General features: G+C 41.5%; 1 protein-coding gene and 1 pseudogene across 3 annotated transcripts in view; one reads left to right on the forward strand and one right to left on the reverse strand.

Annotated features, from left to right (window-relative positions):
- LHFPL3 (lipoma HMGIC fusion partner-like 3) overlaps positions 1–16,966 on the reverse strand; it is a 640,749-nt gene that overhangs the window by 569,972 nt on the left and 53,811 nt on the right. The gene's annotated exons all lie outside the window — the stretch shown is intronic.
- LOC102168414 lies at positions 16,139–16,857 on the forward strand (annotated as a pseudogene). The gene has a single exon (XR_001295592.2). The product of XR_001295592.2 is annotated as a 60S ribosomal protein L13 pseudogene (transcript).

Below are 16,966 nucleotides of genomic sequence, written 5' to 3' on the forward strand. Positions count from 1 at the left end.
TAGGAGGATGAGTGTATGCAGAGACAGGAGGAGCTGATTATTCCAGACTGGAGTCTAGAGACACAGTAGGGAACAAAACACAGTCCTGCCCACCTTTTCTCCTAAAGCTCATTCAAAGGTTGACAGGTTTATGCCCATCTTTGGTACTTTTAATCAAATTAGTGTCTCTCATCATTCCAGTGCATCTATTCTGGTGAAAGCAGTAATATTTCATTCAACACCAAACTTTCAGATTGGATATTTTTTAAGTTGCAACCCACTTACTGCTATTCATTAACAAAAATGTTTTGTATTAATGGATAAGCAGAGATTCATCCAGGAAATAGTGAAAAGAGGAGTTACAGTCCTAACTTGTCCTTGAATTCTAAGTTCCATGACAGCAAAGACATATCTGTTTCACTTACACTTCATGTCCAGAATAAGTGCAGTGCCTGATACACAGCAAACATTCAAGAGCTGTACATTGAACAGAAGAGGAAGGGAGGACGGGAGGAGGAGAAAGAGAGGAAAGAAACATGACACAAGGCAAAAAACAACAAATGAAGCAAAGAAGATTAAGTTAATATTGTCCACAATAAAGAGAAAACAGTCATTGACCCTTATGTATTGAAATGCATAACATGGAAATATGGAAAAGAAAAACTTTTAACATATAAGGCAGAAATACTAGAAGCTGTCTCCTCTTATATACAGTATTCCATTGAACTCTCCTGTTAATTGACTTGATCTGTAAATCTTGGTCAACACACAGAGAAATGACATCCACTTTAATTTATAGCCAAAAGTGAATATAGTCATATGTGAACACTGGATTTTAATCCTGTCATCAGGCTTTATGACTTTTACTTTATATAGTAGTTTGCTACTGCTGCTAAGTCACTTCAGTCATGTCCGACTCTGTGAGATCCCATAGACGGCAGCCCACCAGGCTCCCCCGTCCCTGGGATTCTCCAGGCAAGAACACTGGAGTGAGTTGCCATTTCCTTTTCCAATGCATGAAATTGAAAAGTGAAAGTGAAGTCGGTCAGTCGTGTCCAACTCTTAGCAACCCCATGGACTGCAGCCCACCAGGCTCCTCTGTTCATGGGATTTTCCAGGCAAGAGTACTGGAGTGGGTTGACTTTTACTTTATATAGTAGTTTAATATTTCCTTTATGGTCTGTTTCTGCAACATGGATTATGCTTTATTTTTCTACACTTAAAAAATAGCTTTATTGTAGTATAATTTATATTACTTAAAATTTACCTGTTATACATGCCTATCTGCAGTCTCTATGTTTTTTGGAAGGTATAGTTCTATTTCAAATTCTACTTGTGAGTAGCTTTCAGCTCTAGAAAATACACTGAGCCTATGATACTAATTATCAGCAGGAGAGTGAAACAGTATTAACTCCCTCTCTTCATGTTCAAGTGTTAGTTGCTCAGTCATGCCCAACTTTTTGAGACCCCCTGGACTGTAGCCCACCAGGCTCCTCTGTCCGTGGGATTCTCCAGGCCAGCATACTGGAATAGGTGGCCATTCCCTTCTCCAGGGTATCTTCTCGACCCAGGGATCGAACCCCCGTCTCCTGCTTTGCAGGCAGATTCTTTACCACCTGAGCCACCAGAGAAGTAAGAGAATACTAGAGTGGGAAGCCAGTATAAAGGGAAGCCCTTTATTTACTAATCTTCTCCTTACTATTCCTCACACTTGCTATTTTAAAAATAATTTAGGATTTTCCAATAAGCTTATAAATAATAAACTAGTATTTGTTTTCTTTCAAGATTTATTACAATTACATTCTCAGTAAACACATTTTCACAATTAAGAATTAAATCTGCACAAATCAATTTTCTTAGTGATTCCTTTTATGACATGAATTCCCCTTTCTTGTTTTCTTTGTTTTTATTCATTTATTTCTTGGCTAGAGAATGCCTGTAAGAAAAATTTTCAGCATTATATATAAATGACATATTTTCTAAGGCCTTCTAAATCTGAGAATGTCTTTCTGTTTCTTTCAGGCATATATGGCTTAGAATTCCTCTGTCACAAATGTGTCTCCTAAAATTCCGTTGACACATGGTTTTCATCTTATGGAGATTCTAAGACTTATTTGACTTTTTATTCCACTGTAGGAAACTTATTTTTTTCCTTATTGAATGCTTGTCAGAATTTTTCTTTACTCTTGGAATTCAAAAAAATTACACAGATATGTTTAGACTACAGCTATTTTCATTCATTTTTCCTGAAACACAATAAACTCATTCAGTAGATTCAGATCTTCTAGGACCTTGGAAAACTTTCTTCTATTTATATCTATGAATTTTGTGGACATTCCATTTCTTCATGAACCTTCTATTTAGAAACATCAATTACCACAAGCTAGACTGTGGTTTCTCATTTCCACCTCTAACTTCTCTTAATTCTCATTTCTCTATACACACACACACACACACACACACACACACACACATATCTACAAGGATATTATTTTAAACAATATAATGGTTAATATCTAGGAAGGATTCACCACATGCTGCTGCTGCTACTGCTGCGAAGTTGCTTCAGCCGTATCCGACTCTGTGTGATGGCAACCCACCGGGCTTCCCCGACCCTAGGATTCTCCAGGCAAGAAACCTGGAGTGGGCTGCCATTTCCTTCTCCAATGCATGAAAATGGAAAGTGAAAGTGAAGTTGCTCAGTCGTGTCCAACTCTTCGCGACCCCATGGACTGCAGCCTACCAGGCTCCTCCGTCCATGGGATTTTCCAGGCAAGAATATTGGAGTGGGGTGCCATTGCTTTCTCCGTTACCATATGCTAGGCACATGAATTATCTGAATGAATTTTCATAAGACAATGGGTTCTGTCGTATCCTCATTTTGCAGTTGAGAAACTTGAGGCTCAGAGAAGATATAGGCTGCACAGCTGGTAAGGGAGGGAGTTATGATGGGAAGGCAATTATTCTCGATTTTTAATGCTGTGCTCTTAACCACTATGTTTACTGATAAGAATATGATATATATCATAATGAAACAGATAAGACTTTATAGGATAAGCAGAAAGTATTTTTCCCATTAGGTCTATGCCATCAGCAGAATTTAATATTTCTGCTCTAGTCAGAGAATTTCATATAATCAATCCAATAAATATAAATGTAAATATAAATATATGGCATTTCCCATCATGATTAACATGAGACTTGGTAAAACCTAGGGGAGCACAATCAGTTCAGTTCAGTTCAGTTCAGTGCTCAGTTGTGTCCGACTCTTTCGACCCCATGAATCGCGGCACGCCAGGCCTCCCTGTCCATAAGCAACTCCCGGAGTTCACTCAGACTCACGTCCATCGAGTCAGTGATGCCATCCAGCCATCTAACCTTCTGTTGTCCCCTTCTGGTCCTGCCCCCAATCCCTCCCAGCATCAGAGTCTTTTCCAATGAGTCAACTCTTCGCATGAGGTGGCCAAAGTACTGGAGTTTCAGCTTTAGCATCATTCCTTCCAAAGAAATCCCAGGGCTGAACTCATTCAGAATGGACTGGTTGGATCTCCTTGCAGTCCAAGGGACTCTCAAGAGTCTTCTCCAACACCACAGTTCAAAAGCATCAATTCCTCGGCGCTCAGCTTTCTTCACAGTCCAACTCTCACATCCATACATGACCACTGGAAAAACCATAGCCTTGGCTAGACGGACATTTGTTGGCAATTTAATGTCTCTGCTTTTGAATATGCTATCTAGGTTGGTCATAACTTTCCTTCCAAGGAGTAAGCGTCTTTTAATTTCATGGTTGCAGTCACCATCTGCAGTGATTTTGGAGCCCAAAAGATAAAGTCTGACACTGTTTTCACTGTTTCCCCATCTATTTCCTATGAAGTGATGGGACCGGATGCCATGATCTTTGTTTTCCGAACGTCGAGCTTTAAGCCAACTTTTTCACTCTCCACTCTCACTTTCATCAAGAGGCTTTTTAGTTCTTCTTCACTTTCTGCCATAAGGGTGGTGTCATCTGCATATCTGAGCTTATTGATATTTCTCCCAGCAATCTGGATTTCAGCCTGTGCTTCTTCCAGCCCAGCGTTTCTCATGATGGACTCTGCATAGAAGTTAAAAAAGCAGGGTGACAATATACAGCCTTGACAGACTCCTTTTCCTATTAGGAACCAGTCTGTTGTTCCATGTCCAGTTCTAACTGTTGCTTCCTGACCTGCATACAGATTTCTCAAGAGGCAGGTCAGGTGGTCTGGTATTCCCATCTCTTTCAGAATGTTCCACAGCTTATTGTGATCCACACAGTCAAAGGCTTTGGCATAGTCAATAAAGCAGAAACAGATGTTTTTCAGGAACTCTCGTGCTTTTTCCATGATCCAGCAGATGTTGGCAATTTGATCTCTGGTTCCTCTGCCTTTTCTAAAACCAGCTTGAACATCAGGAAGTTCACAGTTCACGTATTGCTGAAGCCTGGCTTGGAGAATTTTGAGCATTACTTTACTAGCGTGTGAGATGAGTGCAGTTGTGCGGTAGTTTGAGCATTCTTTGGCGTTGCCTTGCTTTGGGATTGGGATGAAAACTGCCATTTTTCAGTCCTGTGTGCACTGCTGAGTTTTCCAATTTTGCTGGCATATTGAGTGCAGCACATTCACGGCATCATCCTTCAGGTTTGCAATAGCTCGACTGGAATTCCATCACCTCCACTAGCTTTGTTTGTAGTGATGCTTTCTAAGGCCCACTTGACTTCACATTCCGGGATGTTTGGCTCTAGGTGAGTGATCACACCATTGTGATTATCTTGGTCTTGAAGATCTTTTTTGTACAGTTCTTCTGTGTATTCTCGCCACCTCTTCTTAATATCTTCTGCTTCTGTTAGGTCCATACAATTTCTCTCCTTTCTCAACCCCATCTTTGCATGAAATGTTCCCTTGGTATCTCTAATTTTCTTGAAGAGATCTCTAGTCTTTCCTATTCTGTTGTTTTCCTCTATTTGTTTGCATTGATCGCTGAGGAAGGCTTTCTTATCTCTTCTTGCTATTCTTTGGAACTCTGCATTCAGATGGGTATATCTTTCCTTTTCTCCTTTGTTTTTAGCTTCTCTTCTTTTCACAGCTATTTGTAAGGCCTCCTCAGGCAGCCATTTTGCTTTTTTGCATTTCTTTTCCTTGGGGATGGTCTTGATCCCTGTCTCCTGTACAATGTCACAAACCTCATTCTATAGTTCATCAGGCACTCTATCTATCAGATCTAGTCCCTTAAATCTATTTCTCACTTCCACTGTACAATCATAAGGGATTTGATTTAGGTCATACCTGAATGGTCTAGTGGTTTTCCCTACTTTCTTCAATTTAAGTCTGAATTTGGCAATGAGTTCATGATCTGAGCCACAGCCAGCTCCTGGTCTTGTTTTTGTTGACTGTACAGAGCTTCTCCCTTTTCGGCTGCAAAGAACATAATCAATCTGATTTTGGTGTTGATCATCTGGTGATGTCCATATGTAGAGTCTTCTCTTGTGTTGTTGGAAGAGGGTGTTTGCTATGACCAGTGCATTTTCTTGGCAAAACTCTATTATTCTTTGCCTTGCTTCATTCTGTATTCCAAGGCCAAATTTGCCTGTTACTCAGGTGTTTCTTGACTTCCTACTTTTGCATTCCAGTCCCCTATAATGAAAAGGACATCTTTTTTGGGTGTTAGTTCTAAAAGGTCTTGTAGGTCTTCATAGAACTGTTCAACTTCAGCTTCTTCAGTGTTACTGGTCAGGGCACAGACTTGGATTACTGTCATATTGAATGGTTTGCCTTGGAAACAAATAGAGATCATTCTGTCATTTTTGAGATTGCATCCAAGTACTGCATTTCAGACTCTTTTGTTGACCATGATGGCTACTCCATTTCTTCTAAGGGTTCCTGCCCGCAGTAGTAGATATAATGGTCATCTGAGTTAAATTCACCCATTCCAGTCCATTTTAGTTCGCTGAGTCCTAGAATGTCGATGTTCACTCTTGCCATCTCCTGTTTGACCACTTCCAATTTGCCTTGATTCATGGACATGACATTCCAGGTTCCTATGCAATATTGCTCTTTACAACATCGGACCTTGCTTCTATCACCAGTCATATCTACAGCTGGGTATTGTTTTTGCTTTGGCTCCATCCCTTCATTCTTTCTGGGGTTACTTCTCCACTGATCTCCAGTAGCATATTTGGCACCTAATGACCTGGAGAGTTCTTCTTTCAGTATCCTATCATTTTGCCTTTTCATACTGTTCATGAGGTTCTCAAGGCAAGAATACTGAAGTGGTTTGCCATTCCCTTCTCCAGTGTACCACATTCTGTCAGACCTCTCCACCATGACCTGCCCATACTGAGTGGCCCCACGGGCATGGCTTAGTTTCATTGAGTTAGATAAGGCTGTGGTCCTAGTGTGATTAGATTGACTAGTTTTCTGTGAGTATGGTTTCAGTGTGTCTACCCTCTGATGCCCTCCTGCAACACCTACCATCTTAGTTGGGTTTCTCTTACCTTCGGTGTGGGGTATCTCTTCACAGCTGCTCCAGCAAAGCGCAGCCACTGCTCCTTACCTTGGATGAGGGGTATCTCCTCACCGCCACCCCTCCTGACCTTGAATGTGGAATAGCTCTGCTAGGCCCTTCTGGGCCAGCACAGCCTCCACTCCTTGGACGTGGGGTAGCTCCTCTCGGCCACCACCCCTGACCTCGGATGCGGAGTAGCTCCTCTCGGCCGTTCCTGAGCAATCGCAGCCTGGCACTCTCGGCTGCTGCCCCTGACCTTGGACGTGGTGTAACTCCTCTTGGTCACTGCCCCTTGGGCATGGGGTCCTCCCGGCTTCTGCCCCTGACCTCAGACGTGGGGTAGCTCCTCTTGGCTGCACCATGTGTGGACAGCTCTATAGGAGAAGGAAATGGCAACCCACTCCAGTGTTCTTGCCTGGAGAACCCCAGGGATGGCGGAGCCTGGTGGGCTGCTGTCTATGGGGTCGCACAGAGTCGGACACGACTGAAGCGACTTAGCAGCAGGAGAATAGCACCATGACTAAGAGTCCCAGACTGTGGCTTCAACCACATCCACTGCTTCCTCTACAGCAACGCGCAGCCCTCTTCCCCGATCTTTATTTCCCCTAAAGTTGAAAATGGATCTACACATTCACATGAAATTTTGTGACTTCCTGTGATTGATAGTTCAGTGGTTTTCTTCTCTATTAGATCTTGTCTTACAAGCATTAGTTGATGCATCTCCAGGAATGTCCATTAGCTAATGTGTCTGTCTGTTATGCCACTCTCCTCCTCAGATGTCCTACTTCCTCACCGCCAGCTTGGAAAATTAAAATAGTTGACTTGTTCAAGAAAAGAAGCACTTTTTTATTTCAGATACACTGCTTCTCTCAGATACATCATGATCCTTAAGAAACCTTTACTGGCCTCTTGAAATAAGGAAGGAATTCCATTTTCATGCTCAAGAAAACATCAAAATGGACAGGCACATTTACAAACTTACACAGGAAATACTCCCAACGTCAGCAGGTAATTTGTTCTGGTTCAGGCCAGTCTTCAATGAGCAATGCCCAGGAATTTTACAAAGTTTCCCCAAATTACCTCAAATTCCCTGACAGAGCAATTTGGCAACTTGGTCTTGTCCTGCAGCAGCATCAGGGACCTGCGAAACTATCTCAGTTTTCAAGTCTGCTCTAGAAGTCGAGTTGGTTGCACTGAAGTTGGCAAGAAGGAGCAAGGTCTGTACCTCCAGGCCATCTGGCACTATTTTTTTCAAAACTTCTATGCTAAGTTTATAAAATAAACGTCAAGACTCTTGCCAGACATAATTTGGTTCTTGGTTTCAGAATTCAGAAGCAATATATTGGATGAGAGACAAGAATAAATTGAACCGAAAGCGTAAAAGAAAAACATTGATAAACTGAACTGAAAGACCCCATTAACAAAAATGAAAAAGCAATTCACAGACTAGGAGAAAAGATTCAAGATCTACATTTATATCAAGGGAGTAGTACCAAGGGTACATGAAGAGCTCTCACACCAAACTCTTACAAAAGATTTGAAAAGATACTTCACTGAAGAAGATACACTAGTGGCCAAGAAATACATAAAAAGATGCTTAACATCATCATTAGTCATCAGAGAAATGCAAATTAAAACAATGAAATACCATGATACATCCATTGAATGGCCATATACAAAGGACTATCAATGCCAAGTGTGAATGAAGATGTGAAGAAAGTGGAACTCTTGTACACTGCTGGTAGGAATGTAAAGTGACACAGCCATTTTGGAAAACAATTTAGAAATTTCATAGAAGTTAAACATGCACTTACCCTTATGTCTAAGAAATTCCATTCCTAGGTATTTACCCAAGAAAAGTGAAAGCAAGAGTCATTATACTCTTGCACATGCATGCTCATAGTAGCTTTATTCACAACATTTAAAACTTGGAAACAACATAAATGCTCATCAACAGAAAAACAAAAAGTAGTACATCCATACAAAGGAACACTATTCAGCAATGAAAGGAAATGAACTACTGATTAACACAATCATCCTGATGAATTTGAAAAGGCTCTGCAAAAGAAGCACAAGACTACACACTGCATGTTCCAACTCTCTAAAATTCAAGAAAATATCAGCTCACTTATAATGACAGAAAGTAGCTCAGTGGTTGCCTCAGTCAAGGATGAGGGGAATGACTGCAAAGGGGTGAAAGGAAAGATCTGAGGATGAAACAATCTGTCTACCTCTTGATTGTGATAAGTATTTAGGCATGTAGTTTATCAAAACTCACAACTGCACACTGGAAATACGTGCATTTTGTTATATGAAAATTATACCCCCAAAGAGCTGAATTTTTTTTTTAACTAAGCTGAAAGTAAATTTCATTCAGGAAAGCTCAGAATTCTACTGCAGTGCTCCGCCCATTTCATTTTTTAGAATTTTTATAAAAATGAGTTTGCCCAAACTCCAGGAGATAGTGAAGGGCAGGGAAACGTGGTGTACTGCAGTCCATGGGGTTGCAAAGAGTTAGATATAACTTAGTGACTGAACAACAACAATAAGAATTGAAGAAGCCACCAGCAAGGAAACTCTAGATTTCTAAGTTGAAGGCAAATAAAAACTTAACTAACATTATTGAGAAGACACAGGAAAAGTCAGGAAGCATTACTAGTTTTTTGGTTTTTTTTTTTTAGTATGCAGATTTCTCCTTCCCAGGGGTTATGTACTGCTGAGAAGACACTGAGATGATTTGGGAAGGGGATAAATGTGAAAGGAGGAGCAGTCACTATTGTGCCAACTGTCACAGAAAATGGTGAGAGACAACTTATGCTAATCGACCCAGTTCTCACAGGTGCAAGCTGATTCTTTAGGAAAGCCAATAGACAGTTTTAAGTATTCCAAGCAACGAGGCTTCTGTCATTTCTTCAAAAATTGATTCCAAAGAATAAAAAGATATTGTGATAAAGAGATGCTTTTCCAAAGCATTCGGTTTGAATTGCTTCACTCCTTAAACTCTTCCTGTTCCTTTCCTCCTACCTATGTGTGCATTTGTGACACATCAAAATCGGATTTCTTTTCTTTTCCAATAAAGAACAGAGCTATGTCTCCCTTCAAGTAACAAAAAAGCAGGGAAACTAGGACATTTTAACAATCAAATGTATTTCGCAAGAGGTATTCAGGATTATCAGCACTCCAGGATCCCTCTCTGGGTCACCTTTCATAGCAATGGTCTAAATCAGGCACCTGCGAGGATGAGAGGTGACTCAGCAAATTCTTCCCTTCTCTCCTGTGATTACACAAGGCGTGGAACTTTACAAGATGTCATGGTGAATTCATCCCCTGCCACCCACAACAACAGGGATATTTTTGACCTTCCCGCAGTCCTAATAGAGTTAGTCGGGAACTGGAAACTGTCCAGATATTTGGGGAAATGTAGCCAATCTGTGATATTTCCTTTTTGCCCTCACCAAGCAAAACTTCCTTCCTACATCATATATCAAAATTTTAAAGTCATAACCCAGGTATACTACATAACAATGACAATGCTATCTTGCTTTGTAGGATTCCTAGAACTTTTAAGGAAAAAACTGCATATTCTGAATTATAGATGTATAAATATTACTGGGAAGATGACTAGAATAGCATAATTCATCAATATATTCTAGCAATGGGGAGGAGGAGCATAGCCACAACTTCCCTGCCCAGCCTTGAGTAATAGAGAATGGCCTGCAGATGAAGAATCTATGCTACTCCATTTTGTTAACAGAAAAACGCCACTTTGTAAGGTTCCAGGAAAAGAGCCTTTGGAAATCCAAAAGCCTTTGGAAATCCCCTGACCTCACCCCACTGCCCACGAGCCAATCGGACCCCAGACCAAAATCTCCTGACTTAACGCTCAGGAACTTGTGGTCTACCTAGACAATAGGGACCAGTCAAGAACCAACACACAACCCTTCGAAAGAAAGTGACCAATCAGATGTTCCCCTACCTAGAAATCCTTTCTTTTTCCATGTATACTCCCTATATAAGCAATGTAACCCAAAACCCGGGGCTCCTCCCTGTAGCCACTGCGTCGGTATCGGTGGGAGCCCCAGCTCGAGCTTGGTAATAAAAACTCTCTTGCTTTTGCATCGGATATCAGCTCCCTGGTGGTCATTGGGAGATTTCACAACTTGGGCATAACACAGACACTTCACCAACTTTATTTTCTTCTTGATGTCCACCCAAGGAGCATATTTTGACAAAGTTTTTTATAGGGCAAAAATTCCTTCTCACAATGTAACTTTTCACAACCCCCTGCCAGTTCAGCCTTATCACCATGACAACCTTATCCCAAGAAAAGCAGCAGGGATATCATCAGGAGAATGGAAAGGAGACAACTTCTAATGTTACCCTTGCCCTAACTGGGGAGATGACTGACTTCAGAGATCTCATCTAACATCACCCTTCCTGTAGGCTCTTGGTATCTGATGATACAGTGAAAGGTTCTATATGAAAACATCCTTATACTTCATTCATGGGAGTTAGCATATCTGAAAATACATACTTTTTACTTGTGTATAGTTTAACACAGAAGATGAAGGCAGGCAGCTATGATAATGGTAAGGCAGTGCAGGATTACTAGAGAGCAGTAATAATGCACAATCTGGAAAACAGAGTGAGAAAAAATACTAGTCCATGCAGGTTTGCCTCCAGAAACACATTACTGAAGTGGTGGACCCAGGATAGTAACTATGAGGTTTCCTTCGCACACACTGTTTCTACCAGATTCTGGGGTCAAATCTTACAAATCTAAATGTTGTCAAGCACTCTCCACCAATAAAAAATTGAAACGTGTAGTTTTCAGTCTCAGTTTTATATTACGTTGATTACTTTTAATCAAGTCCAGTTTTTCCCAGGTCAATTTTCACGAATTTCAATTTTACCAAACAGATTTGGTCCTACAACTTGTTTGCCAAATATACCAAATTTTACCATATGCAGTGTTTATCACTTTCATTTTCACTTTGAATTTTTATTTCACTGTGAATTTTAAATAAACTAATAGTGTGTATTTATTGCTCTAAGAAAGTAACATTAGTAAGGGAGACAAATATGATGACAGGTGGGAATCAAAACACTCTGCTTCCAATTCTACTGATATATTGAAAATTCAAAAAAATAATTTCATGTTTACCATGTGCCTAGGACTGTGCTAAGATCTAAGAGACAAAAAAACCCACATAAAGTCAGTCCTAAGAAGCTCATAGTCTGGTGGAAGAACCCATACTTCTAGTGGGCTCCAAACTATTTGCAATAGCATTAGTCCCTCTGATACCATTCACTGGAATTTGCTACAAAACCATCCCATTAGCTCAAGGCAGGGCCCCGTGTGTTTTTAACATCTCAGACAACATCCAGATAAGACTTCTCCTGCCATCTTATTTTTCATTTTTCATATGTGTCTCCCACCCACCCATCCTTATTCTACAAAGAAACTTTAATATTCATTCATAGATAACAGAATTATTCTTCAAATAAACAAATATTCAAGACATGTTTGGGAGCTGATGGGGTAGCAGGTTATAACACACCATCAATAAACAGAAAGTCAATTAGGTGAGCACACTGGATTAACAAAATCCACCAGCACTAGGTACTGTGGGACTTCTCAGAACCTTTAAGATATTAGTGTGCTTTATGAATCATTAGTAGAGCAAGAGAGCATGCAGCAATTCACAAACTCATTTGCCTACAGAAATATTTTTCTTAAAAAGTATCTCTTAAGAAAAAAAATTGCATGTTTAAGCTATGGACATTTTCCTTTACTCAGAAGTATAGTCAATGTCAGGCAGAGTGTTTTATTTGTATTAATTCATTATCAACCATTTGCTGGTAAATGTATAATAAAATCACAACCAGCTGACCCTAGGACAAATCACATGTGAACAAGATCCTGGAAACATTGAAGCCAATGATGAATCAAGAACTATGCTAATACTCAGATGCAAGTACCAGATTTACTACTCCTGTTGGTCCCACATAGACGTCATATATTCAGAACCTACAACCCTTGAATTTCCTTTCACAGGCTCCCTGGCCAGAAAAGGACAAAAATCCTAAAAGTCAAAGCATATGTGAGAAAGTAGCTTCCTCACCATCTCCCAGACCATTAGAGATGTTTATGCTGTGGGTGGACATCTGAGTATTTCCAGCTACAAAACTAAAGTCATCTTTTAGGTCCTGACTGCTTTGGCTGAATTCATATTGTTTTTAATGGCTGTTTGAAACAGTAACAATTTATCACCAAAGGGGAAATTATTCTGAAAGAGCTAGATTATTCTTAAATGGACTGCAACTTTCATTGAAAGGAAAAAAGAATTAACTGACCATTAACAAGCCATTCACTAAATTAAATTTTTTTTATCCTTTCTGATGTTTTCAATGTGTAGTGAGATAATTCTGGTCCAGATTTTGGTCTGGATAAATCCTACAGGTAAATTCATAGAATTGGAGGATGTTCATTTACTATGTGCATATCCCAGACAGCTTACTTTATTTCGTTGCAACACTATTTTGTCTGTGCTAAATTATGTACCTGTACTCTTGTAAGTATTCTCTAATGTCGCTTTCAAAATCTTAGCATAAAGCTACCAAACAACCTATGAACCAATTATTTATGTATAATATCTATATTGTGACTCATCTGGAAACAAAGAAAATTTGCCAAATCTCTCATTTGGGGAAATTGATACTACTCTAGAACTTGCAAGTTAAGGAATGAGAGCATCAAGTTCAAGTCCAAAGTAAAAACGGTGAACTATATTCTGAAACTCAGAGAACTAGAAAGCAACTAAAAAATAGGAAAGACATGATCAACTGGAAAACACAGAACCAAGTGAATTAGACTCTTACCCTCTGAGAGAATCATATCCAAATGATATGATATCCTCATGCCAAGTTCTCCCAACCCCCATGAGTCATTCTGGGAGAAAAACATTTGCTCTTGTTAGTAAATCATTTTGATGTTGTAGGAAGCTGACAGTTGAAAGTAAAAGACACAGGTTTTTTTAAAAAAGGAATAAACCAGGTAGATTGGATTGTTTTGAAGGCTGAAGCCAAAGCTCACTGTCTGGGGTCTCTCTAATTAGGGTATAGAATTTTATGATTCTCTTATGCATTCAAGAATTCCAGAAAATTATGGTAGCTTTTCTCAGCTAATAAGATCACAGGATCACAGAAGATCCAAGAGTACAAAACAGGAAGAAAAACCGTTTGCAAACGGCATGCCTTATTAAAACATGTGGTTGGATGAGAGAGGCAGAATAATTGCTGTTAAGAAAACGGACTAGTTGCAGTTAAGAAATCTGGAGCCAGATGTGTGAGTTCAAATCCAGCTCTGTTCCTTATCAGCTTTAATATCTTGGGAAAGTTATATAATTTCTTTGCTCCATCTACACATGCTGGTTACTAAGCTACATTCTATAAGCCCTCCCTTTTATACTCTAATCTTTAATGCTAAGGATAGAACTCTGCAAGCCACGTTTCTGCTTTGTCATATTGCTCATTTTAGGCTCTGCCAATGTGGAAGGGGGAGGAGCCTGGAAGGTCAGAGGAGGAAAATGGGACTTCTTGTTGACCTTCTTGTCAGTTGCTCTAATCTTTTTCTTCTTCTCATCAGTGGCAGTTAGTTTCAAAGCCTGCAGTTGACTCCAGTTTGCAGTTTTCCAACATTCCAAGAGCCTTCATTGTATTTCCACAAAGAGACTAGCACCAACAAGGAGGCATCCTTTCCCGAGAGGACTAAGCTCATTCTCTGGGCTTCTAACTCTTATGATTTTAACCTCTTCCCTTTGTTCTCCATCCTTAGAGGTGTTTGCTGCTTCTTGCAGTGGTTGCCTCCATGAAGCCTCTGTGTTCTTTTTTGGCCTTTCAGTACATGGTTAATGTGTATGTTAAAACGGCTAATAATTCTTCATATTAAATTTTCTCAAAACAATTGATGTATGAAGAAATCATCTAGAGCTTGGGAGAAAGCATTTGCAAATTATGTATCTGATAAAGGATTTACATTCAGGATATATAAAGAAGTCTTTCAACTCAAAAATAAGACAATAAGGGCTTCCTTGGTAGCTCAGTGGTAAAGAATCTGCCTGCCAATCCAGGAGATACAGAGTCAACATCTAATCCGGAAAGATCCCACATACCATGGGGTAACTATGCCTACCTGCCACAACTACTGAGCCTGTGCTCTAGAGCCCAGGAGCTGCACCTACTGAGCCCATGGGCCACAACTACTGAAGCCCAAGTGCCCCAGACCTCGTGCTCAGCAACAAGAGCAGCCACGGCAAAGAAGCCAGTGCACCACAACTAAAGAGTAGTCCCTGCTCTCTGTAACTAGAGAAAAGCCTGCACAGCAATGAAGACCCAACCCAGCCAAATAAATAAATTAATAACAAGCAAGAGACTTTAATAGACAATTTACCAAATAAGACAAGCTGGAATCAAGATTGCCAGAAGAAATATCAATAACCTCAGATATGCAGATGACACCACTCTTATGGCAGAAAGTGAAGAGGAACTAAAGAGCCTCTTGATGAAAGTGAAAGAGGAGAGTGAAAAAGTTGGCTTAAAGCTCAACATTCAGAAAACGAAGATCATGGCATCTGGTCCCATCACTTCATGGCAAATAGATGGGGAAACAGTGGAAACAGTGTCCGACTTTATTTTGGGGGGCTCCAAAATCACTGCAGATGGTGACTGCAGCCATGAAATTAAAAGACACTTACTCCTTGGAAGGAAAGTTATGACCAACCTAGCATATTCAAAAGCAGAGACGTTACTTTGCCGACTAAGGTCCGTCTAGTCAAGGCTATGGTTTTTCCAGTGGTCATGTATGGATGTGAGCGTTGGACTGTGAGGAAAGCTGAGCACCGAAAAACTGATGCTTTTGAACTGTGGTGTTGGAGAAGGAGGTCTAATCAGTCCATCCTAAAGGAGATCAGTCCTGGGTGTTCACCGGACGACTGATTCTGAAGCTGAAACTCCAATACTTTGGCCACCTCATGCGAAGAGTTGACTCATTGGAAAAGATCCTGATGCTGGGAGGTATTGGGGACAGGAGGAGAAGAGGACGACAGAGGATGAGATGGCTGGATGGCATCACCGACTCGATGGACATGAGTTTGGGTAAACTCCAGGAGTTGGTGATAGACAGGGAGGCCTGGCGTGCTGCGATTCATAGGGTCGCAGAGTCAGACACGACTGAGTGACTGAACTGAACTGAACCAAGAATGTACTAGAAACTGGAACTCTCACACATTGTTCATAGGCATGTATAACGGGACGTGCTGTGCAGTGCTTAGTTTGTGATCCCATGGACTGTAGCCCATCAGGCTCCTCTGTTCATGGAATTTGCCAGGCAATAATACTGGAGTGGGTTGGCATTCCCTACTCCAGGGGATCTTCCCAGCCCAGGGACTGAACCCGCGTCTGTCTCTTGCATCTCCTGCATCAGCAGGCAGGCTCTTTATCACTGTGCCACCTGGGAAGCAAAATGGCACATACACCATTTTGGTGTATGGAAATAGTTTGGAAGTTTCTTTGAAAGTTGTTTATAAACTTACCATATAACCAAGTAATTCCAGGCCTAGGAATCTATCTGAAAGAAATGACAAGCTTTTTTCTTTCCCGGCCGTGAGCCCTCGGAGGAGGCCTTCCGGCCGCAGCCATGGCGCCTAGCCAGAATGGCATGATCCTGAAGCCCCACTTCCACAAGGACTGGCAGCGGCGCGTGGCCACGTGGTTTAACCAGCCGGCTCGCAAGATCCGTAGACGCAAGGCCTGGCAGGCCAAGGCGTGCCGCATTGCCCCGCGCCCCGCGTCCAGTCCTCTCCGGCCGGTGGTGAGATGCCCGACAGTCAGGTACCACACGAAGGTTCGTGCCGGCAGGGGCTTCAGCCTGGAGGAGCTTAGGGTGCCCGGCATCCACAAGAAGGTGGCCCGGACCATTGGGATCTCGGTGGACCCGAGGCAGCGGAACAAGTGCACGGAGTCCCTGCAAGCCAACGTGCAGCGGCTCAAGGAGTACCGCTCCAAACTTATCCTGTTCCCCAGGAAGCCCTCGGCCCCCAAGAAGGGAGACAGCTCTGCTGAAGAGCTCAAACTGGCCACTCAGCTGACTGGACCTGTTATGCCCATACGGAACGTCTATAAGAAGGAGAAAGCCAGAGTCATCACAGAGGAGGAGAAGAACTTTAAGGCATTTGCCAGTCTCCGCATGGCCCGTGCCAACGCCCGGCTCTTCGGCATCCCGGGCAAAAAGGGCCAAGGAAGCTGCAGAACAGGATGTTGAAAAGAAAAAAAAAAGTGCAATTGGCAACTTACGATAAACCTGCAGTATCCATGTGACCTTCGCTGTGTAAGGAGCCAGGGCCTCGGGGGGCCCCCTCCTTGAGGGAGACCTGGGGTGTGTCTGACCTTTGTCACAACAGAGCTGTGA

The sequence above is a fragment of the Capra hircus genome, chromosome 4 (genome assembly GCF_001704415.2).
Source record: "Capra hircus breed San Clemente chromosome 4, ASM170441v1, whole genome shotgun sequence".
Classification (NCBI taxonomy): domain Eukaryota; kingdom Metazoa; phylum Chordata; class Mammalia; order Artiodactyla; family Bovidae; genus Capra; species Capra hircus.